Here is a 23,913-nt window from a genome sequence, read left to right on the forward strand (position 1 = left end):
ATGTTTCCAACCCCAGATCATCAGCTTCCCGATTCTTGTAACTCCAGCTTCAAACGCAAATTTACAGGTTGTTCCATCTCCCGGTTCACAGCTCACAAAGATCCATCTGCCCTTCATGCCCCTAGGGATTCCTACTATCACTTACTGTTTACTTACCTCTTCTCTCAATTTTCCTCAATAATAATAGATTTGTCCCTTTAAATTCAACAGGACGTTGTCAGGCCTAACATCACCAGAAAGTGTAGCTCCTAAGGGAACGTGTCTTCCCTCTGCAAATACTGCAAATATTACCTCAGCAGGGTTTAAAATGCATATCATTCTATAAATTCCCTTTATAAAAATGTGAAACAAACATTTTTCATTCGGTACTTAAAAAGGCCATATACGTATACTATAACTCACATTTTTACCAGAGACTCATTGAAAAAAAACGGCGTAAACTTAATGCTATGATTTTTATGAGGTGATTTGAAATAAATCAGGGTATGGAGAACAGCTCTTGGAATAAACTATCTTAAATTGCTCCCACTCTCCTGGTTTTTACTAGCATTGTCTTGTAAATCTTCCCTTGAAGTACTAATCTAATTTTCTTTTGAAAATTGCTATCTTCTTTATTTATTCTAACATTTTGAATATTTCCATAATAGTGAAAAGCTTAGGTAGACAAAAATGCTGGGGAAACTCAGCGGATGCAGCATCATCTATGCAGCTCCATAGATGCTGCTGCACCCGCTGGCTGAGTTTTCCCGGCATTTTTGTCTACCTTCGATTTTCCAGCATCTGCAGTTCCTTCTTAACAACATTCATAAAAGCTTGGATAGAGTGAATGTGGAGAGGATGTTTCTACTAGTGGTAGAGTCTGAGGCCAGAGGACATAGCCTCAGAATAAAAGGATGCACCTTTGGAAAGGAGATGAGGAGGAATTTCTTTAGCCAGAGGGTGGTGAATCTGTGGAATCCATTGTCACAGACGGTGTTGGAGGCCAAACCAATGGATATTTTTATGGTGGGGATTGACAGATTCTCGATCAGTATGGGTGTAAGGGGTTATGGTGGGAAGGCACGGGAATGGGGTTAAGAGGGAGAGATAGATCAGCCATGATTGTATGGCGGAGTAGACTTGATGGTCCGAATGGCCTAATTCTGCTCCTTGAATTTATATAAACCTCGTCTGCATCTTCTGAGAATTTGACAACTTTCAAAAGTGAGAACCCCAGAATTTATGCAACGTAGTTCCTTTTTTTGCTACTTCATGTTTATTTATCAAAGCTAAAAGTACAGCATGCCTTTTCATAAATAAACAGTTGTTTTAAATTTTTTCCAAACATTTTCAAAACCACACAACCTCTCCCCTTGGTTTATTTTTGTTCCTGGACCCCATTTAATGTTGTACAAGTTTGTCCCTCATTCTTGTAACCAAAATACAGACTTCATACTTCTTTGCCTAAAATTTAATCTGGCATTAAACATACAATATAGAACAGTACAGCACAAAAACAAGCCCATCAGCCCACAATGTCTGTGCTGAACATGATGCTAAGACTAGCTGCACATTGGCAGCTTAATTAGCGGCACATAATCCATTCCCTGCATATCCATGTGCTTATACCAAACGTTTCTTAAATGTCACCATCGTACCTACTCTGGCCGGGCATTCCAGGCACTCACCACTATCGGGGTAAAAATCATGCACCACACATCTCCGTTAAACATTGTCCCTCTCAACCTAAAATAAACAAACAAAGTCCTGTAGATGAGACACAGAAAAAGTTGGGGAGATTCAATCCAGCCAATGCCTGCAGAGGGGCTGCATGTCCTGGCGAGAATCTTCAGTATTTCTGACTTCCTTCTTATTGCTACTGAGATTCCTACACATGTTAAATTACCCCAAATGTGTGTTGCTGTGAGGAATCCAGGCAGTGGTATGAAGACCATGTATCTGCCATGGTGGTAGTTTCTATATGCTTTCCCCAAAATTTAATATATTTATGAATTTCCTATCATTTGCAAAACATTGAAATGATATCTTATGTATCTAACCCAAAGACCTCAAGACGGGTCATCCCATTACAGGAAAGAAGCGGAGGCTTTAGAGAGCGTGCAGAAGTGGTTTACCAGTGTGATGCCTGGATTAGACAGCTTGGAAGGATAGGTAGTTTTCTCTTGAACGTCGGAGGTTGAGGGGAGATTTGAGAGAAGTTATGAGAGGCATAGATAGAGTAAACATACTTGAGGGTGTAGCTATAAGGTGAGAGGGGGTAAGTTTAATAAAGATGTGTGGGGCATATTTTTTACACAGAGTAGTGAGGGCCTGGAACACATTGCCAGGGATGGTGGTGGAGGCAGAGAGGACCGTGGCGATTACGAGGCTTTTAGAAAGACACATGGAAGTACATGTTATACAGGGTTCATTTGAGTATGTCACATGTACTGAGGTACAGTGAAAAGTTTTTGTTGCATGCTGTCCAGTCAGCAGACAATACATGATTACAATCGAGCCATTTACAGCGTATAGATGCATGGGAAGGGAATAACATTTAGTGCAAGGCGAAGCCAGCAAAGTCCAATCAAGGATAGTCCGAGAGTTACCAAAGAGGTAGATAGTAGTTCAGCACTGCTCTCTGGTTGTGGTAGGATGATTCAGTTAACTGACAACAGCTGGGATGAAACTGTTCCTGAATCTGGTGGTGTGCATTTTCACACTTCTATACCTTTTGCGTATAGAGGGGAGAAGAGGGAGTGGCCAGGGTGCAACTCGTCTGTGATGAAGCTGCTGGCTTTGCCAAGACAGCGTGATGTATCAATGGAGTCAAAAGAAGGGAGGTTGGTTTGTGTGATGGTCTGGACTGTGTCCACAATTCGCAGTTCGGGATATGGATCATGTACAGGTCGATGAGATCAGTTTAACTTGGCATCATGTTCGGCACAAACGTTGGTGACTGAAGGGCCCATTCCTCTACAGTACCGCTCCATATTCTATATTCTATTTTCTATATCAAAATGATCAAAAGATCAAAGATGCTAAAAATGACTCCTGGAGATCACAATGTATCTTTCTCTCGCCTGATACATTACAGTGGTGAATGATTTGGTTATATTCAACCAGCTTTCACAGACAACATAGAATAGTAGAGCCAGAATCAGGCCTAGTGCCCATGATGTCTGTGCCAAACATGATGCCACATGTAACTAATCTTCTCTACCTGCACATGGTCCATATACCTCCAATCCTGGCATATCTATGTGGTTATCTGAAACCCCCTTAAATGCTCTTATTGTATCTGCATCCACTGCCACACCCGGGGCATGTTCCAGGCACTCAACCTTCATAGTGTAAACAACTTATCATAGAGTGGTACAGTGTGGAAACTGGCCCTTCGCCCCAACTTGCCCACACCGACCAATATGTCACATCTACACTAGTCCCATCTGCCTGCATTTGGCCCATTTTCCTCTAAACCTGTCCTATCCCTGTACCTGTCTAATTGCTTCATAATCCCAGCCTCAACTACTTCCCCTGGCAGCTCATTCAATACACCGACCCACTGTGAAAAAGTTCTTATTAAATCTTTCCCCCCTCACCTAAAATCTATGCTCACTGGTTCTCAATTCCTCTACTCTGGACAAGAGACTCTGTGCATCTACCCGATCTATATCTCTCCTGATTTTATACACCTCTTTAAGATTCTCCTCATCCTCCTGCGCTCCAAGGAATAGAGTCCAAGCCTGCTCAACCTCTGCTCAGGCCCTTGAGTCTTGGTAACATCCTCATAAATCTTCTCTGCACCCTTTCCAGCTTGACAAGATCTTTCCGAGAACATGGTGCCCAGAACTGAACACAATACTCTAAATGCGGTCTCACCAACGTCTTATACAACTGCAACGTGGCCTCCCAACTTCTATACTCAATACTCTGACTGATGAAGGCCAATTTGCCAAACTCTATCTACCTGTGATGCCACTACCTGTGATGCCACTTTCAACGTACTATGTACCTGTACTCCTAGAGCCCCACCATTCTCTGTGTAGGACCTGCTCATGTTGATGCTGGCATAGACACAACACCTCACATTTCTCTATATTATTGTATATCAACCATTCCTCAGCTCACCTGCCCAACCGATCGAGATCCTGCTGCAATTTTTGACAACCATCTTCACTGTCTACAATACCACCCCACTGTGTGTCATCTGCAAACTTGCTAATCATGCCGTGCACATTCTCATATAAATCATTGATGTACAGTCGATGACAAACAGCACCGAACCCTGAGGCACACCACTAGTCACAGGCATCCAGTCTGAAAAGCAACCTTCCCCATCACCCTCTGCTTCCTTCAATGGAGCCAATTCAGCTATCTATCCTTGGATCCCATGCGATCTAACCTTCCAGAGCAGCCTACCATGCAGAACCTTGTCTAATGCTTTGCTGAAATCCATATATACAACATCTACAGCTCTGCCTTCAACAATCTTTTGGGTCATATCTTCAAAATAATTAATCAGATTTGTGAGACATGTCCTCCCACGTACAAACCCATGCTGACTATCCCTTGTTCGTCTAAATGCCTGTATATCCTATCCCTCAAAATCGGAATGGAAGAACACACTCAGCGGCTTGGAGTTTCCGAATTGGCCACTTCTTACCGGAGACTGTGTTTTCAAAGTCCACAGGCCAAGTTGGGCAGAGATTCAACAATGGTGATCTTCGGCAAAAGATCCCAAGCCTCCACGGTGTTAAAGTCAGCGTCGCCCGCGGCTAGAAGCTCCGCAAACCACAGCTCCACGGTGTCAATTAGCTGGCCCAACACTCCGGAGCTCCAACACGGCGATCCCCAGCAAGGCATTGCCCGCTCCGGGATGGAGTTCAATGCTGTGCCGCTGCTGAAGCTCCGGCAGGAAAGGCCGTGCCAATCCAGTTGGTAGGCCGCGGGGGGAGGTGGGCGAAGACGCGACTCAGAGAAAAGACGCATCTCCGTCCAGGTAAATGACTGGGAAACAGTTTCCCCCAATTCCCTCCTCCCAGCCCCACATAAACAAGACTAGGAAACCTTTAAAACATACTTTTTGACACACTAAAAATAACAAAAATGGTGAAAGGACAGATAGCTGCTGGTGAGGCTGCCACACTCGATGGAGCCAACATCGAGTCCAATGTCATCCCACAATGGATTACATGATCTTATCCTCCTTTCCCATGGTGCTCCTTCAAAAATATACCTGAAGCTATTTTGTTGGGCAACATCAGTAGTGTGAAACAATTGCCACGTGTGGAAACCAGTGATGGGCTTGAGGAATCAGAGGTAGCAAGCTCACTGCAGGTGAATATTACTGGAGTTGAGAGGGAGGGGTATAAACAGGAGGGAATCCAATGACAGGAAATGGTAGTGTTTTGTGCATTCAGTCGCATCTAACCAATCCTGACTTCGGGTGCTGTCCGTACGGACTTTGTACGTTCTCCCCTTGACCTGCGTGGGTTTTTCCTGGGAGCTCTGGTTTCCTTCCACACTCCAAAGACGTACAGGTTTGTAGGTTAATTGGCTTGCTAAAATTATAAAATCTCCCCAGTGTGTGTAGGATAGTGTTAGTGTGTGGGGGTCACTGTTCGGTGCAGATTTGGTGGCCGCGCTATATCTCTAAACTAAACTAAACTGTCTATAAGTCTTTTAGCCCTATGAAACTGATTAACAAAGGCAATCTACTGACTCTAACCACTCAAAAATATAGATGCACAAGAAACAACAGATGCTGGAATCTTGAGCAAATCATGTGTTGGAAAAACCCAGTGGACCAGCTAGCATCTGTGGAAGGAATTGATAGATGTTTCAGATCCCAAGCTAAAACGTTGCCTGTCCATTCTGTGCACAGATGCTTGCTGATCCATTGATTTCCTCCAACAGTTTGTGTTTTGTGAAAATATAACATTGAATAAGGAGGTAAAACAATACTGTGAATACAATAAATGTAAAATGTTAAATGTAAAACTTACATTTAGTGGGTGCAGCTCACCAGGTTTTTCTGACTGATCACGCTGAAAATCTTCTTAGCATGCACAACTATATAACGAATGAAATGTCGAGATCAAAATTGTTCTGAAGACCATACAACACATTGGTGCTCCAGCATTCAACCATAAAGACTGATTTTAAAGCATACCCAGTGTTGGAATCTGTGCTTGCTGTTGCCTTTTTTTACTCCCAGTCTAAGACCTATTTCATAGACAATCCTCCATGGTTTACTTTCAACAATAACTTTGCTTGATTGCAACAAAGAAAGATCTTTAAATGCATACTATATTAAAAGTAATCTGATAAAAACCTTGCATTTAGTTATTGTTCAGGTAAAGTACTTCAAATTGTTCAAGTGACATTCTCACAATATGTAGACAACAGTGCTGGAGAAACTCAGCGGGTGAGGTGTCATCTATGGAGTGAAAGAATAGGCGACATTTCAGGTCGAGACCCTTCTGAAAAATCGATTTTTCCAGCATCTGCAGTTGTTTCTTGAAAACTTCTCACTATATGTGATCATTGAACCCTATCATTCAATTGACAGCTTTGCTTTTCTGCTGTGATGTTATGGAATCCGAAGCAGCAACATCTCACAGCTACAGTATCATATTTTAAAGCCTTGCTCACTGTTGAGGGGAGATTTTATGGAAATATATAAAATTATGAGAGGCAGAGATAGATAAAGAGAACCTTTTTCTCAGGGTGGAACTGTCCAACACTGGAGGGTATAAAGTGAGCGGGGGAAGGTTTAGTGGAGTGGGCAAGGTTTTTACACAGAGAGTGGTAGAGACATGGAACGCACTGCCACAGGTAGTGGTGCAGGCAGATACAATAGTGGTGTTTAAGAGACTTTTGCATAGTCACATGAAATTGCAGGGTACAGAAGGACATGGATCATGTACAGGCAGATAGGATCAGTTCAACCTGGCATCATGTTCAGCACAAAGGGCCCTTACCTATGCTGCACTGCTCCATGTTCTACATTTTATCATGGCACGGTGACGCAGCGGTAAGTTACTGCCTTACAGCGCCAGAGTCATGGGTTCGATCCTGTCTGTACGGAGTTTGTGCATCCTTCCCGTGACCGCATGGGTTTTCTCTGAGAACTTTGGTTTTCTCCCACACTCCAAAGCCATATAGGTTTATAGGTTAATTAGCTTGGTATAATTCTAAATTGTCCCCAGTGTGTGAAGGATAGTGTTAGTGTGCGGAGATCATTGGTCGGCGCAGACCCAATGGGCCGAAGGGCCTGTTTCCACACTGTATCTCTAAACAAAACCATAACATAATGACCCAATTTCTTGACTCATTTACCTGACTGATGAAGGCCAGCATGCCAAAACCCTTCTTCAGGATAATGTTAGTGTGCAGGGATCGCTGGTCAATGCAAACACGATGGGCCGAAGAGTTGGTTTCCACGCTGTAACACTACACTAAACTAAACATCAAACCCATTACTATGAATTATCATCATACTATGAAAAGCATCCAATGAAATTATAATCCATGATGCTCTATTACTGAATTTCAATTACTTTTAGTCAGTGCAGCATTACCAATACAAACGTTGACTAATATAAATCTATCTATCTATCTATCTATCTATCTATCTATCTATCTATCTATCTATCTATCTATCTATCTATCTATCTATCTATCTATCTATCTATCTATCTATCTATCTTCTTGTTATCTTCCGGTTTGCGCTGTCTTTCTATTTGCGCAAATACTGTGCGCGATAGCGCTACGATTTTTCGCCAGCTCACTCACCTTTCTCCTGTGCTGCAAGCGCACCAAGTTTTGTTCTGACTGGTGGTCTATTGGAAAAGTTAGTGAGGTTTAAAAATCTTAAAAATCGTGCGTGTGCAGATCGATCTCCTCTCCTGCCAGTCAGTGCTGCGTGGATTGGTCTTTTCTCCTGTCATTCCGCGGGACGGTCTGCCCCTTCCTGCGCCATTGCGTCTTTACTGGAGCTGAGGATGGCCGGCGGAGGTTTCCAACTGGACACAATTTTCGGAGAGACCAAAAGCGGCCCAGCCCGGAAAGTGGAGACTCTGATCCCAGCGGAGGATGACGACCAGCGACCAGCGCCCGCTGTGAGTCCACATCGCATCGCCAGCTCCAGCCCCTTCCCCTCCCTGGCTCCTGCCCCCTCCCCGTGATACCGCCCACCCCCCACCCACACACCCACACACCCCTCTCACCTCACTCCCACACACCCCCTCACCCCCACCCACGAAACCCTCCCACAAACCTCCCTCCCCCACAAACCCCCCCACCCACACACCCCTCCCTCCCCAACATCCTCCACCACACCACACACACACCTCCTCCAGACACATCCACCCCGCCCACACCTCCCCTCTCCTCACAACCCCCACACATCCACCCCACCCACCCAACCCCCCCCCCCCCCCGGCACACACCCTTCCCCCCCACAACCACCCCCCTTGCCCCTACAACACCCCACCCCCTCCCCCGCCCACACTCACCACCATCCACCACCTCCCGCTGACCCCCCTCCCCTAGCTGCAGGATGTTCCCACCGGCCCCCGCCTAAAGTCGTCCTTCTCCCCCGGCTACAGAATGCTCCCTGACTGAAGCTCCCAGCTGCAGTCCATTCACCCCACACCACGTACTAGCCCAACAAAAGTTCATTCGGCACACAATTTCCTACTAGCCCTGCTGAAACCAGTCCCTCCAGCGCACAACACCTGTACTAGCCCAAGAAAAGTCCATACGGCCCATAATATTCGAACTAACCCTCTGGAAACCCGTCCCTTCAGCCCACAACATGGATACTAGCTCTCCAGAAAGCCCCCACCCCAACGGCCACCACCTGAAACCCTCCCCCAGCTGCAGGGCGCTTCCCCCCTCGGCCCCTTCAGCCCCTCCTGAAGCTGTCCCCCTCCCCCACTGCAGGATGCTCCCTCCCACTGGCTCCAGCCAGGTCATCCCATCCCCAGCTGCAGGATGCACCTGAAGTCGGTGGGCAGCGGCAGGGGTAGGCCACGGCAGCGCATGGTCCCCTCCCCACGGCCCCCGACAGGCCCCGCCTGAGGCCGTCCCCCTCCCCAGCTGCAGGATGCTCCCCACTGGTCCCTGCCTAATGCCGGTGGGGACTGGTGGGGAGCATCCTGCAGCTGGGGATGGGGGACGGCTTCAGGCGGGGGGTGGTGGGGGAGGGGGGGAGCGTCCTGCAGCTGGGAACATGTTCTACGTCACAATGGGAACCCAATGGGCGGGAATGGCTGCACCGCCGGAGAGCCGCTAAGAGTGGATGGGGGGGGCTTGAGGGGGTTGGAGTGAGTTAGTGGAGGGGAAGGGCAAGGGGCGGAATGGGAGGTTTGAGGGGAGGAGGGGGGATCAAGGGCATCACAATGGGAACCGTCAGTCGCGCCTGCGCAGTTGGGGGCTATGCATGAGTGGTGGAATATTGCGTTGGAGAACCAGGCCTCTGGTGTGACAATGGGACCCAATGGGTCCCACTTAGTCTAGCGACAAAATAACAGTACAACATCTTTGTGGCACATGGGCTGAATGGACAAGCAGCTGCAGTAGATGGGTGCCTGGCATATTATCTAATGGGCCTGTCCCACTTAAGCAACTTTTTAGGCGACTGCAGGTGACAATGCGGTCGCCACATGAAAGATTAACGGCGATAAGCATGAAGCCATCATGGAGAGTAGCGAGAATACTCGTGCCGTGTGTGGGTCGCCAGGAGGTCGAAAGTTCTTGTATGTTGCAGCCGGTGCTGACCGGTGAATTTCATTGGCTCGTTTGCTCATTGGCTCATTGGGAAAAAAACGTAAGCTGTATTTTTCAGAACCAAGGATAGCCGATCGGTAAAGTTAAATGTCTGCCGAGCTTCACAGCCGTGTATCTCTGGCTTTTTATAAGTTGTCTCCGCTCCTTCTCCTCCCTCCTCCCCCCTTTCCCCCCACCTCTCTCCCTGCCCTCCCCCCTTCCACCCCTCTTTTAAAGGGCTTACCGTACACTTAACTGTCTTAAATACAGCGCCAACCTTCCTGTTCATCGTGGTGTGTGTCTGTATCACCTTGGCATTGCACCATGTGAATTTCACTCAGACAGCGCTCCCCCAGCTTTCCCTGTCACCCACCTGCATAACAGGCTGGTGAAGGAAGCGATGTGTGTGTGTGTGTGTGCGTGTGTGTGTGTGTGTGTGTGTGTGTGTGTGTGTGTGTGTTCCACTCTGACAACTGCCGGCAGTCGCCTGAAAAATCGCCTAAGTGGGACAGGCCCATAATTCACCATTTCTGAGAAACGTCTCTTCAGAATAACCAATGTAGCAAGTGATAAACAAGCCCACTTTAATGACAGTGAGTCTGGTAATTATACCATTTGTGAACTTTGGAAATGTTAGGAAATTAAATGCCTAAAAGAATCTGGAAAGGAAATAGCACACAGTGTGACATGCCTATTTCCTTCGCTCCATAGATGCTGCTGCACCCGCTGAGTTTCTCCAGCTTTTTTGTGTAACCTACTTTGTCACAGATGTGGCTGAGTTTTACTAATAATCCTTTGCTCTTTGCACATTCTACGTACTGTTGGAGCATATCCACATTACAACGTTAAATCTTGTAACATTAGCAAGATTAGGCATATGACAACTCAATCCTTCTTACAGTTAGCAAGACCAGATCACTGATGGGGTTGGACATACACCTTTCTGCCTGGAGATTACTTTTCCATGGGTAAAACCTTCTGGAAATCTCAATGCTTCACTGGGGAATGGTTTCACATGTAAGGTTTGCTGCAGTATCCAAGAACTATTGTAGAATAATCTGTGTTTCAGGCTATGTGGGTAATAGTGGGCTCGTGACTCCTGCTCAAATGAATCCTTATCCTCCAGTTTCTTTGGTGAAAAAGGCATAACCAAGGGAGAAATGCTGAATTACATGTTTTTAAACCAAAGGGTTAGAAATGCTTAGCATTAAACATAAGCAAACAATGACAAATACTGCTAAGAAATTTCAAGGCAAAAAAACCAAAAAAGCCGTACGTTAAGTCTTGCAACCTCAACAAATTTTGCCAGCAAATATACCTTAATATCATGAAAAGGAACTGCAGATATCGGTTTGTATAATTAAATTGAAGGGACAGTACTTCATATTTCGCTTGGGGAGCTTACAACCCAATGGCATAAACATCGAACTCACCAATTTTAGGTAACTTTTACAAACACCTCCCTTCACTCTCTCCTCCCTCTTCCCCATCCCTACTTGCACTAAAAGTTCATGAACCAGCTCCACACCTCACAACTATGGGCTCACACCTGTCTCTATCCAACAATCGGCCTATCAGGGAACCTCAGTGCCTGAGATAATCAGTTGCCACCCTGATTTGCCCTATGTGTTTTTTTTGTTTCTAATTTCTCCCTCACTTTCCTTACTACAATCAGTCTGAAGGTGGATCCTAAACCTAAATGTTCTCTAGAGATGTTGCCTGACCTGCTGAGTTACTCCATCACTTTATGCCTATCTTCAACAAATATACTTCCCTTGTGCACCTGCATAAAATTCTAAGGCGTTCAAGAAGGAACTGCAGATGCTGGAAGATCGATGGTACGCAAAATTGCTGGAGAAACTCAGCGGGTGCAGCAGCATCTATGGAGCGAAGAAAATAGGTGACGTTTCGGGCCGAAACCCTTCTTCAGACTGAAAGTCTAAGGCACCTTGTTCAACACGAGCATAGAGGTGAGTTTACACTGGTGTAACCACACACCAGAAACTTTGGGTAACTTACATAAAATTAAAGCCTGTACTACAGCTCAGGCCACATAGCACCTTGAAGATCCTGCATCATGACTGTAATGATGATGGAAAACCTAAGGCAGGGCATTGAAATGAAATTTCATGGAAGTGCTCGTGGTTTTCCACCCTCTCTGTAACCAGTACACATATTACATTGGAACATAGGAAATGAATTACAGACGTTAACTGTCCTTACATTAGTTATTTCTCCTGTTTCATATTTACAAAATCAAATCGTAGAGCTTATTCGAACATTAGAATAAAGTTTAAATGATTTTGAAAAAAACCTGATCTCTGCACATCAAATTGGGATATACTAAACTTCAGCTATTGATTTCACAGCAGTAAATGTCACTTTATCAGAAGTTCAGAGGGATTTTTATTTCTGTAGTAAAAAAGATACATCTTGTGACATCTTCCTGCATAAATCATTGATCAAAATTAATATCTGAACTTTTCTGTTAGTATATCTATGTGCTGTTAGTATATCTATGGAAGCAAAATGCAAATTTGCTAAAGCATAATTTTAAGAATAGCTTATACAAGTTTTGAAATACCTAAAAAAAGGACACAATGTTGGAGTAACTCAGTGGATCAGGCTGTACTTCTGATAAAACATAGATAAGTGACGTATTGGGTCCGGATTTTTTTCTTTAATTTAGAAATACAGCATGGACACAGGTCCTTCGGCCCACCGAGTCCACGCTGATTACTGTTCACACGAGTTCTACTGTATGTAGGAATGTTACAAAATGTTGAGATTTTAAAAATCAACAAAAATCAATGTAATTTATCCCATCGGAAAAAGCATAAAAAGAACTTTAAGTTGCTACCTAATTCACTTTCATATCTTCAGTATAAGTTATGGCCATTTTCATACTTGGAAATTAGCATCTTGTTCCCTATTGCTTTTCCATTGACTTAACACAAAAGCTGTGATCGTGGACAGTCAAAAGCCCATAACCTTCTTAAAAATTAAAAGAACTGAATTAATTTTTCAGTTATTATCGATTGAGGCATTCTAAAACAAATATAAAACATCTTACTTGGATGACTTGAAATTAAAGCATATAATTAGTTAATTACCTAATTGTAGTTAATTACAAAATTGACCGTTGTGATGGAATTATTAATAAACACCCAGACTGCCTTGAAAATTCAACAATGTGTTATTCTCAAGATCAGAACTTTTATATTATTGTATTATATGCTGTAAGTCCGTAACAGATTGGTAAATACATTTCTAGCAATAGACCAAGTCTTCATGGAGAAGATCAGTTGCTAGCTGGTACATTGGCATATCATATTCAGTAGCATCATCATACTCCTCAGATTGTAACCAATAAGCAACTCTGTACATCTTGTTTTTCCTCAACTTTTCAATTTTGGCATTGTAAACTACAGGTTTTTGCTCTTCGAACCACGCATGACATGCCTTTCTGCCCACTACTTTCCCATTAATAGCCCTGTCTCACGGTGCGAGTTGACCCACGAGTGACCCCGGGACACCAAGTTTATGATCAAGAGTTTAACCGAGTTCCCACGGGTATGTCTAAGTTTGTCGTTTACTTCTCATTTCTGCGATGTTCCAAGTTCCTGTCCCGAGTTACTCTTGAGCCAACCGTGAATGAAGGCCTGTTTTAAGAATCAAATAGAGGAGCTGGACAGCATCACATACAGTAAGTATATTCTGATTCAGTATTGAAAGTTATTTAATTTCAGAACTTAAAAAAACTAGGCAGGATCTCGGCCCCGCTCTCGCTGCCATTGTGCAACAAGGAGGCGGTGGCAGTGAAGCAACAGTGTTAAAGAAGTCAGCTCCATCCTGCGGCTTTTTAAAGGTAGAATTCAGCGCGACCGCATCTACTGACATGACCTACAAAGGGAAAGTGCGCACCATCCAGTGCCAGAGCTAGGCTGGGATCATTCTCTGCTCTCATCTCTCTCTTTCTGTGTGTGCATTTGCAGGGGGAAGAGCGTCTACCTCGATCGGGCACAAGACCTCTGCCGCCTTCCCCTTGCAGCCATCAACTTGTTTGCTCCTTTGGTGCACCTCCTCTGCCCTGCACCCATCCCAGCCCTGCCCCAGCTCTCTGCCCCATTCTCTTGGAAATGTCGCTTCCGCCGCTGTGACGAGGAGGGGTCCGGCTGGCTGGCTTGGTGGGTGGGTGAGTGAGCGGGGAGGGGGAGTGGGTACAAACCACCAAATCCATTCTCAAAAGTCGGGCAGAGCCGTGTAGAACTCACGTTTCTCTCTGCTTCATATACGTGGGAATTCCCTCAGTCTGGTCACTCAGCGGGCAGGCAGCATCTCTGGAGAGAAGGAATGGGTGACGGGATGATGTTTAAAATTTAAATCATGGGCAAACCATCTTGCCTCAGGCTGCTTTACATTATTTATTGTGTTGAGTTGTTTGTGAGGCTGGGACATCTCGGAGGGTCGCCACCTTGTAGTGGAGATATATGCGTGTGCCTTAGATCCTGTAAGCTGGCCTCATGGCAGGAAGGTCGAGGGGGAGGTCCCTGAGTGGAACAGGCCGAGGATGGTGTTTGGCCGGCAGCTGAGAAGGTGGAAGAAGGCTGCAGCAGGGAGAGACTCCCAACCGTGGTGGAGCCCATATCATTGGACCCGGGACTGTCAGTGAATGTTGTCAGGTTAAAGAGGGCAGACTTGTCTGTTCTGAGCAGTCCCTGGGCTTCAGTCAAGGATCAGTGTGTGGTGCAGTGCCCTGGAGTTTACATCCTGCTGATCCATGTAGACTTCCACCATGGTTCCCCGCTCCCCGTCCCTCTCTCAATGTGTGACAGAGAACGGCTGAGACTCTAATGTACTGAGTTTGAAGCCATTACCCTGTCAGTGAGGGTGATGAGAAACTGGAGGGCCAGTGAGTTGTCACTTACCCCAAGGTAAACAGCCCTTTATTCTGGATTCAACACCAATGCTTCTGCTGATCTGGTTTAGAGAGGAAAGATCGCAAAGCAATGTCATATTCAACAAGTGCAGTTTGAGGACATTGGGTTTTCCTCTCCACATTTTATTGGTTTTTGTAGCCAGAAGAGTCAAAACATGCAATCATTATTATCTTTAATTCTTACGTAATTCTTACATTGTTAATCTCCAGTCAATGATGTTCCCTCCTTTACTGAAACAACCCTGACTGATCATCTCTATGTCATTGGGTTGGAGAACATGATCCCACAGGTGAACATCAGTTATCTCTCCGACAAACGACTGACTGGTGTCAAAACCTCCACCGACTGAGTCTTGTTCCTGACCTAGAATAAACTGACCAGACCCTTTCACAACCTGACCCTTTCCACCAACCTTCCGTACACTGCGTCTCCCATTGACCCAGACTGTTATCTCACCCCCTTGAGACTCCCAGGTCACACAGTTAAGATTGTCATATGTCAGTTTAATGTTGCAGCAGGTGGAGCACAAAGATGCAGCAGAAATTTGGAAATGTCACCCCGTCACCCATTCCTTCTCTCCAGAGATGCTGCCTGCCCGCTGAGTTAAAGAGTTCCCACGGTAGACTCACAGGACACTAAGGTAAATGCACGGGCCACTACGTTCTTAAAACGAGTTTAAATGTTTCAATATTTAACTTCAGCAGTACATTTTACTCGTGGAAAACTTTAAACATGCTGGAATTTTATCCAAGAGTTAACAAGTTTCACTGGTTTGACAATTTTGCATTTCTTCTTCGGAGACATCTGTTTAAAATGTAAAGAAGAAAAAAAAAACACTGAACAGCATTAACAGAAACAAGTTATTATTTGTAGTTTTAGAAAATGAGGTAGAAATGATAAAGTTAAACACTAAAACAAATAGTAAATACCCAACAAAAAATTAATATTCATCAGTTTCATCTAAATTCAATTACTAGATCTAAACATCTATTCATTTCTTAAGAAAAGGCTAACATTTTTAAATAGCCTAAGTGTCCAAATAACAAATAACAAACTGAGTGGTGAATCTCTGGAATTCTCTCCCGCAGAAGGTAGTTGAGGACAGTTCATTGACTATATTTAAGAGGGAGTTAGATGTGGCCCTTGTGGCTAAGGGGATCAGGGGGTATGGAGAGAAGGCAGGTGCAGGATACTGAGTTGGATGATCAGCCATGATCATATTGAATGGCGGTGCAGGCTCGAAGGGCCGAATGGCCTACTCCTGCACCTAATTTCTATGTTTCTATGATCCCATTCACACATTAATTCAAAATATAACATGATTTTTAAATCTCACTTTGTCATGAAATTATATGCAAAATGGAAGGAATGTTTACTTCCCATAAATTAATCCAGAAACTTCCACTCTCAAGATAATCAAAATCATTATTTTTTGCACAATAAATCTGACTAAAACTAGATTCAAATTCAGATTCAGATTCAGAAAACTTTATTGTCTGTCGTAACAGAAAATCTTCTTTGACGTGGCTCAACATACAGACAGGACAATGTACTGATAAGCAGTCATACAACACAGATTTCTGTGAGCACACACAGTGTGTATCGATCTTAAAAGCAAATATAAAGATTAAAAACTAAAAATAGACAAGATAAAAGTTGTGGATACGTGTAAAGTGATAATGCGTCAGGGTTACTTTGTCCATTGTTCATTTTTTATTTAAGCTGTTTATGGCAATGGGTATGAATGAGTTTTTGTGGATGTTTTTCTTGGATAGGGGGACTATAACTATACTCTGGATATTTAGTGTGAAAATATTGATCATGGATAGACAATAACACAAAATATAGATGGTTTAGATGTTATTATGACATGAATTTGATTATCTTGAGAGTGGATGTTTCTGGTATGTGATCGATTGAAATGTTGCCATTGGCGTAAATTTAAGCCCATATCAGCAGGCAAGACATAGCCAATTCGTATGTGGGCCTAAATAACAGTTTTCACATCATAAGATTAAAATAAAGCCACACCATGAAGCAAAATAATATGTTAAATAACCGACATACCTTTTGTCTTGTTCGGATATTGCGATCCATGATATTAAAGGCGTTGAAGGCATTTTTAGTCACGTTTAAATTTAATCCAGCGACGCAAACATCCAGCAAAATTTTTTTTAGAGACCCGCGAACGGAAGTGCGAACGATTTTTCTTCATCAGTGAGCAGCCCAAGGAAATCCCTCTCCGACAATCAATACAAACCTGCATTTTAATCCCCCCCCCCAAGCCTCCGGAATCACTCGCACAGGAAGTGGCAGATCTACAGTGCCGCTGAAGGTAGCTTTTGTAACATCGCTACTGTATGTTATCCTACTTTCTCGTTCACTATAGAGGCAATTCACAGAAGCCAATTAACCTACAAACCCGCATATCTTTGGGATATGGGAGGAACCTGGAGCACCTTAAAGAAATCCACATGGTCACAGGGCAAACTCTACACAGAGAGCTTCCGGGGACAGTCTTGGGCACCGTGAGGCAGCAGCTCTAGATGCCGCTCGCAGTCTGAAGAAGGGTGCCGACCTGAAATGTCACCTATCCATGTGCTGCAATAATGCTGCCTGACCTATTGAGTTACTCCATCTCCTTAACGCATCACTGGTTCCTCACCCCCCTCCATTGAGTCTGTCCAAAGCAAGCGATGTCTGCAAAGGGCGCTCAGCATCGTCAAGGACTGCTCTCACCCCAACCACAGACTGTTCACCCTCCTACCATCCGGGAGGCGCTACAGGGCTCTCTCCGTTGCCAGACCAGCATGTCCAGGAACAGCTTCTTCCCTGCGGCTGTTACATTACTTAACTCTGCACCTCGGTGATTGCCAGTCACCTCCCCCCGGACACTCCTTCCACCAGAAAAAAATGCACTACTATGACTGTATTGGGCAGAAATTGCATTGGTCACCGTTGTGGGTGAAGTGGACTAAAAATTAATCTTAGCTTTTTCATGCATTTGTAATAACTAGTGGTAAATAAAAGTTAATAATCACTGAAAAAGTCTGAAGAAGGATTTCGGCCCGAAACGTTGCCTATTTCCTTCGCTCCATAGATGCTGCTGCACCCGCTGAGTTTCTCCAGCTTTTTTGTGTACCACTGAAAAAGTACATGTGGATTGGGGACTGGTTCATGAAATACAAATGCAAAAAGAGCAGCTGAACAGACAAAGACAACTACAAACTTGTTTTGTAAATACTGGAATTGGTTAGTGGGTCAGGCAACATCTCTGAAGAACATATATAGGTGATATTTTGGGTTGGGACCCTTTTTCAGATTGAATCTGAAGAAAGTCCTGACCCGAAACCTCACCTCTCCTTGTCCCCCAGAGATGCTGTCTGACCCTTCTGACATATTCCAGTACTCTGTGTCTTTTTTTATAAACCAGCATCTACAGTTCTTTGTTTCTACTAACTTATTAATGCTACTACAATTCCACATGTAAAAATGGCTTTTGATGATGAGCATCTTGGCTTATTAAATCTAAGATAATAAGTTATTTGTGGAATGAGCATATGGCTGCCCTAACGGCTTCTCTGCATTATGTTGAAAAAGTTGTACCTTAAATGGATTATTACTAATCAATTCAACATGATGATAGTTTGTTAACATTACGCAGATATTGTTACACATCGATCCAAAAACTGCGATGGTAGTTTGACAGATAGTTTCAGGATGAAGAAGGTACTGAGTGTAGATGCCCCAGTTGCAGATGTGGTGCCAATTGGCTACATTTTCAGACTAGCAAATGTGGAGGAGCGATGCACTAAGGAAATTTGCCCAGAAACTATATAGTAAGTGCTAACTCAAACAATTCCTGCAGCTGTCAAAAAATGGGTTTTAGATTTTGATGAGCATTTGGCGTTTTCAAAATGGAAAAGATAATGGAAGCATGGGAACATCTGGATGAGCAATGAGCTGCCAGGCAAACCTTTTCTAATCGCAATATTGAAAAAGTTGTGAATAAAGGTATGAATACTAGGTCAAATAAGACACATGATGATAGTTTGTTAACATTACGCCCATCATTGTTTCAAATCGATCCAAAAACTGCGATCTAGCCTTGACAGATGGTAAGATGTATCATTGCACTGGCTACGTCCCCTGTACACTCAGCCCTGGGACAGTCTTCATCCAAAACATTGACCATTTCTCTGCCGCCACAGTAGCTGCCTGCTCTGCTCAGTTCCCACAACAGTTTGTTTTTTTGCTTGGGAAGATTTAAATTGGGCTAAGAAATAGTCATAATTTCACACGCGTTTCACCCTGCTGAGCCAAAACAAGGAGAAAAATAGTAAACCAACATAATTTAAATGAACAAATGTTGTAAATAATATATTAAAGAAATACATTTATGCTGACAAAATTTAATTTTGGATGCTAACGACATTGACTCATCATAAACTAAATTAATTGACTTTCATGAAAGTACTTGGATCCAAATGGGCAATCCTAATGTTCTATTCTACTCTCCCCACAATCAATTTGAAGAAGGGTCCTGACCTGAAACATCAACCAACCATGTTCTCCAGAGATGCTACCTGTTCTGCCTAGTTACTCCAGCACTTTGTGTCTTTTTTTAGGTCACATCTATTGTGTAGGTGCAGGAACTTAATGCTGCTTAATGCATTTCAACAATGAGCCAGATAACAAGATGTCACTTTCATGAAATTAATGGGAGAACAGTTCACTTCAGTTTACCACTTGAAGGTGCCATGGCAAATCCAGACAAATTAAAGCTAGGCTAAATTGGCCAAGCGATGAATAATAAATTTGAATGTGGACAATGTAAGCTGTTAATAATATGAAGAAAATCAACCATGTTTACTTCATGAATAAGATTGAAATAGCTTAGCTTGAAAGAAATTAAGTTTTGACTGATTTATCTCTGAACCTTCAAAGGTAATTCAATCCATTGATTAAGATAGTCAACAGAATTCTGGGTAGAATAGTCAGAGAAATAGATTGTTCAGTTTAGATTTGAGATATGGCGTGGAAACAGGTCCTTGGGACCACTGGGTCCGCTCCAACCAGCGATCCCCGCACATTAACACGAGGGACAATTTTACATTTAAACCAAGCCAATTAACCTACAAACCTGTACGTCTATGGAGTGTGGGTGGAAACCACAGATCTCGTATAAACTCTATACAGACAAGCACCCATAGTCAGGATTGAACCCAGGTCTCCAGCACTGTAAGGCAGTAGATAAGCTACCATGCAGCCAATTGATAGAATAAGAAAATTATGACGCAACAATACTGTACTCTGGTCAGACCTTCCTTTAGCATATTGTCCAGTTGTGGTCTCTGAGAACATTAACAACCCTGTAAGAGATAGAGGCTCTTTAACTTGTGGGAAAGTCAAGTTCAAATCAGATAACGATAGCGCTAGAATTGATACTGTGGAATATAGTATCAATTTGCACATAGAGTGAATTAATGTTTTTAATAGACTTCCCGCTGCGGTGAATATAAAATTCTATGTTCATTTATAAAGAAACTGTCTGCAAAAGCGGGGAGGAGACATCCCGAGAGTCATAGTCATACAGCGTGGAAGCCCAACTTACCTACACAGACCAGCATGTCCCATCTACACTAGTCCCACCTGCCTGCATTTGGCCCATATCCTTCTGAACCTACCTTATCCATCTGTCTGTCCAAATGCTTATGTTGTGGTAGTACCTGCCTCAACTACCTCCTCTGGCAGATCGTTCCATAAACCCCCCATCATTTGCTTAAAAATTAATGTTCCCATTAAATCGTTCCCCCTCACCTTAAACCTCTGATTCTTGATCATCTACTTTGGGTAAAAGACTGTTAAGACACCTCTATAAGATAACCCCTCATCCTCTTATGCTCTAAGGGATAAAGTACGAGCCTGCTCAACCTCTCCCTATAGCTCAGGCCCTCGGGTCCTGGTAACAATCTTGAAAATCTTCTCTGTACCTTTTCCATCTTAACAACATCTTTCCTGTAACAGCATGGCCAAAACTGGACACGATACTCTAAATGTGGTTCACAATGTCTTGTACGTCTGTAACATGTCCTCCCAACTTCTATACTCAGTACTAGTGAAGTCCAATGTTCTAATTTTTTTTAAAAATGCAAAAGTCTTGTTATTTAATTTAGTAAGGAAACAAATATTAATTTTCAATACTGTGTTTTAATTTTGAAAAGTATTTTCTGTTAGCATTAACTTTTTTCACTTCATGGATGATGGATGACTAACTACAATGTCTAATTAAAAGATATTTTCCTTTTGCCTTATACTTTGTTTTCTTTACCTTTTATAGTTTTCAGTTCACAATTTTTTGTGCTGAAAATATATTTAGCAGTTAATTATATCTCAAGAATAACCTTTCCACGAATAGACCTCAAACTAAAGAAATACCAAAAGCACAATTTTAATTAAAATACATATATGAACTCCGCTACATTTAATTGTTTTCCCACGAAAACCCACGCAGTTCACGGGGAGAACGTACAAACTCTGTACAGACAATTATCCGAAGTCAAGATTGAATCCAGGTCTCTGGTGCTGTAAGACACTAATGCCCCTGTCCCACTTAGGAAACCTGAACGGAAACCTCTGGAGACTTTGCGCCCCACCCAAGGTTTCCGTGCGGTTCCCGGAGGTTCCCGGAGGTTTTTGTCAGTCTCCCTACCTGCTTCCACTACCTGCAACCTCCGGCAACCACCTGTGGGACAGGGGCTTAACCCTACCGCTGCGCCACCAGAGACCCGGGTTCGATGCTGACCACGGGTGCTTTCTCTGGAAGCTCCCGTTTCCTCCCACACTCCAAAGATGTACAAGCTTGTAGGTTGATTGGCTTGGTATAATTGTAAATAGTTCCTGGTGTGCGTAGGATAGTGTTAGTGTGCGGGGATCGCTGGTTGGCGCAGACTCGGTGGGCCGAAGGGCCTGTCTCTGTGTTGAATCTTAAAACTAAACTAAAAAATTAATATATAAAGATAAAATAAACTTTGACTAGGCTTATCAGCACCTGCCCGAAATGGACATGGATGAGTACAGTGATATGGACAAAGATGCACTCTTAGATGGAGAAACTTTTCTTCAGCACACAATGTAACAATCTACATTCTTTTCACGTGGCATTTTGAGTTCCAACAGGTTGATATGATTTTGGGTTCTTGTGATGTTGAAGAAACAAGCTAGCAGGCAGGAACGTTGTTCTAGGGCTGTCAATGCCTCTCCAGTTCTGGCCAAGAGATGGTGCAGTACTACAGTGTGGGACCAATACACGCCCGTTTGTATTCCCCATGTTCTGGCACAAGGCAGTCTATCACTTCTTCTGAGAATCAATGATATTCACCCAAGGAACACTTCCCCGCATTTAGGTTGGTTGAGAATCGAACAATCAAGACCTAGTATTCAATAGCAACAGTTCTTCACAAAATTAGCAATACCATCTGTTAAAGTCAGAGAAAATTATTAAGCATCACCATGCTATTTGACAAAACACTTTATAGCATACCATTACATTTATATGGCAGGTTTAATAGCAACAAGCATATGAAAATGATGTGAAACTGAACAACTGCATTTTTGTTGCAGTAATGGATTTAAATGCCAGTGAAACTGAATCTACCTTAAAAGGAAAGAGAATAGTAAGATTAAACGAGAACTTACCAGTTCGAAGTTTGATCTTATGAGGTTGATTTTATGAGGAGTAACGTTGAGGGAATACATGAAGAGCCCGCTAGTCCGCATGCGCATCATTCTTCAAAGCAGCGGTGTGAATCACAGATACCTGTAATGACTTAAACATAGTAAGATTAGAGAAAAAGATACCAGTCAAGTTTATGATCCAGGGTGGGAGCGGAGGGCATGTATTCCCTCAACATTACTCCTCATAAAATACAGATCAAACTTCGAACTGGTAAGTTCTCTTTTAATCTTACTATTTTACTTTGGAGTCACGTGAGGGACTCCATGAAGATTTCAAAGCTCTATGATTCTTGCCGTGGACGAGTCCATGACACACATCTGCCTTGGTATAGGGGAGAAATATATTCGACATCCATACGGCATGTAGATACAACAACCAAATTTATTAACAAAAGAAATCATAAAACCCTGTATATTCATGGGGACAAATTATATTAATGAACTTAAGAATAGTTTTTGAAAAAGTTCCAGTTTCCTCCACTGGTTTATTATAAAATTTACGGAAAGTTTCTTCTGATGCCCATCCTGCCGTCTTGAGGATCTGATCCAATGGAACATCCAACTTGTATAGAAACATAGAAACATAGAAAATAGGTGCAGGAGTAGGCCATTCAACCCTTCGAGCCTGCACCGCCATTCAATATGATCATGGCTGATCATCCAACTCAGTATCCGTACCTGCCTTCTCTCCATACCCTCTGATCCCCTTAGTCTCAAGGGCCACATCTAACTCCCTCTTAAATATAGCCAATGAACTGGCCTCGACTACCCTCTGCGGCAGAGAGTTCCAGAGACTCACCACTCTCTGTGTGAAAAAAGTGCTTCTCATCTCGGTTTTAAAGGATTTCCCCCTTATCCTTAAGTTGTGACCACTTGTCCTGGACTTCCCCAACATCGGGAGCAATCTTCCTGCATCTAGCCTGTCCAACCCCCTAAGAATTTTGTAAGTTTCTATAAGATCCCCTCTCAATCTCCTAAATTCTAGAGAGTATAAACCAAGTCTATCCAGTCTTTCTTCATAAGACAGTCCTGACATCCCAGGATTCAGTCTGGTGAACCTTCTCTGCACTCCCTCTATGGCAATAATGTCCTTCTTCAGATTTAGAGACCAAAACTGTACGCAGCATGCTACCGACATAGCTGCAGCCCTGGTGGATTGAGATTTAAAACAATTAGTATCTATACCTGCTTTAGTAAGTACTTGTTTTATTCTTTTGGAAATGGTCTGTTTTGTTATTCGTTTATGAGGCTGTCTGTGGCTAATGAGCAGTGCCTTTTCTGTGCCTCTGATGGTTTTGGTTTGTTTAATGTATTCTTTTAGATGTGTTACCACACACAGTCGCTCATCTGCAGGGTAGTTATTGAAAATCACTTTTAGGCCTGCCGACCCCTGTCTGTTCTGTTTTACCAGTTCCTGGATGTAAAAATGTAAATTTCCCTGGGAACTGGTCATGTTATCCAGCCTCAATTTGTGTAGGGA

The sequence above is a fragment of the Leucoraja erinacea genome, chromosome 19 (assembly GCF_028641065.1).
Source record: "Leucoraja erinacea ecotype New England chromosome 19, Leri_hhj_1, whole genome shotgun sequence".
Lineage (NCBI taxonomy): Eukaryota > Metazoa > Chordata > Chondrichthyes > Rajiformes > Rajidae > Leucoraja > Leucoraja erinaceus.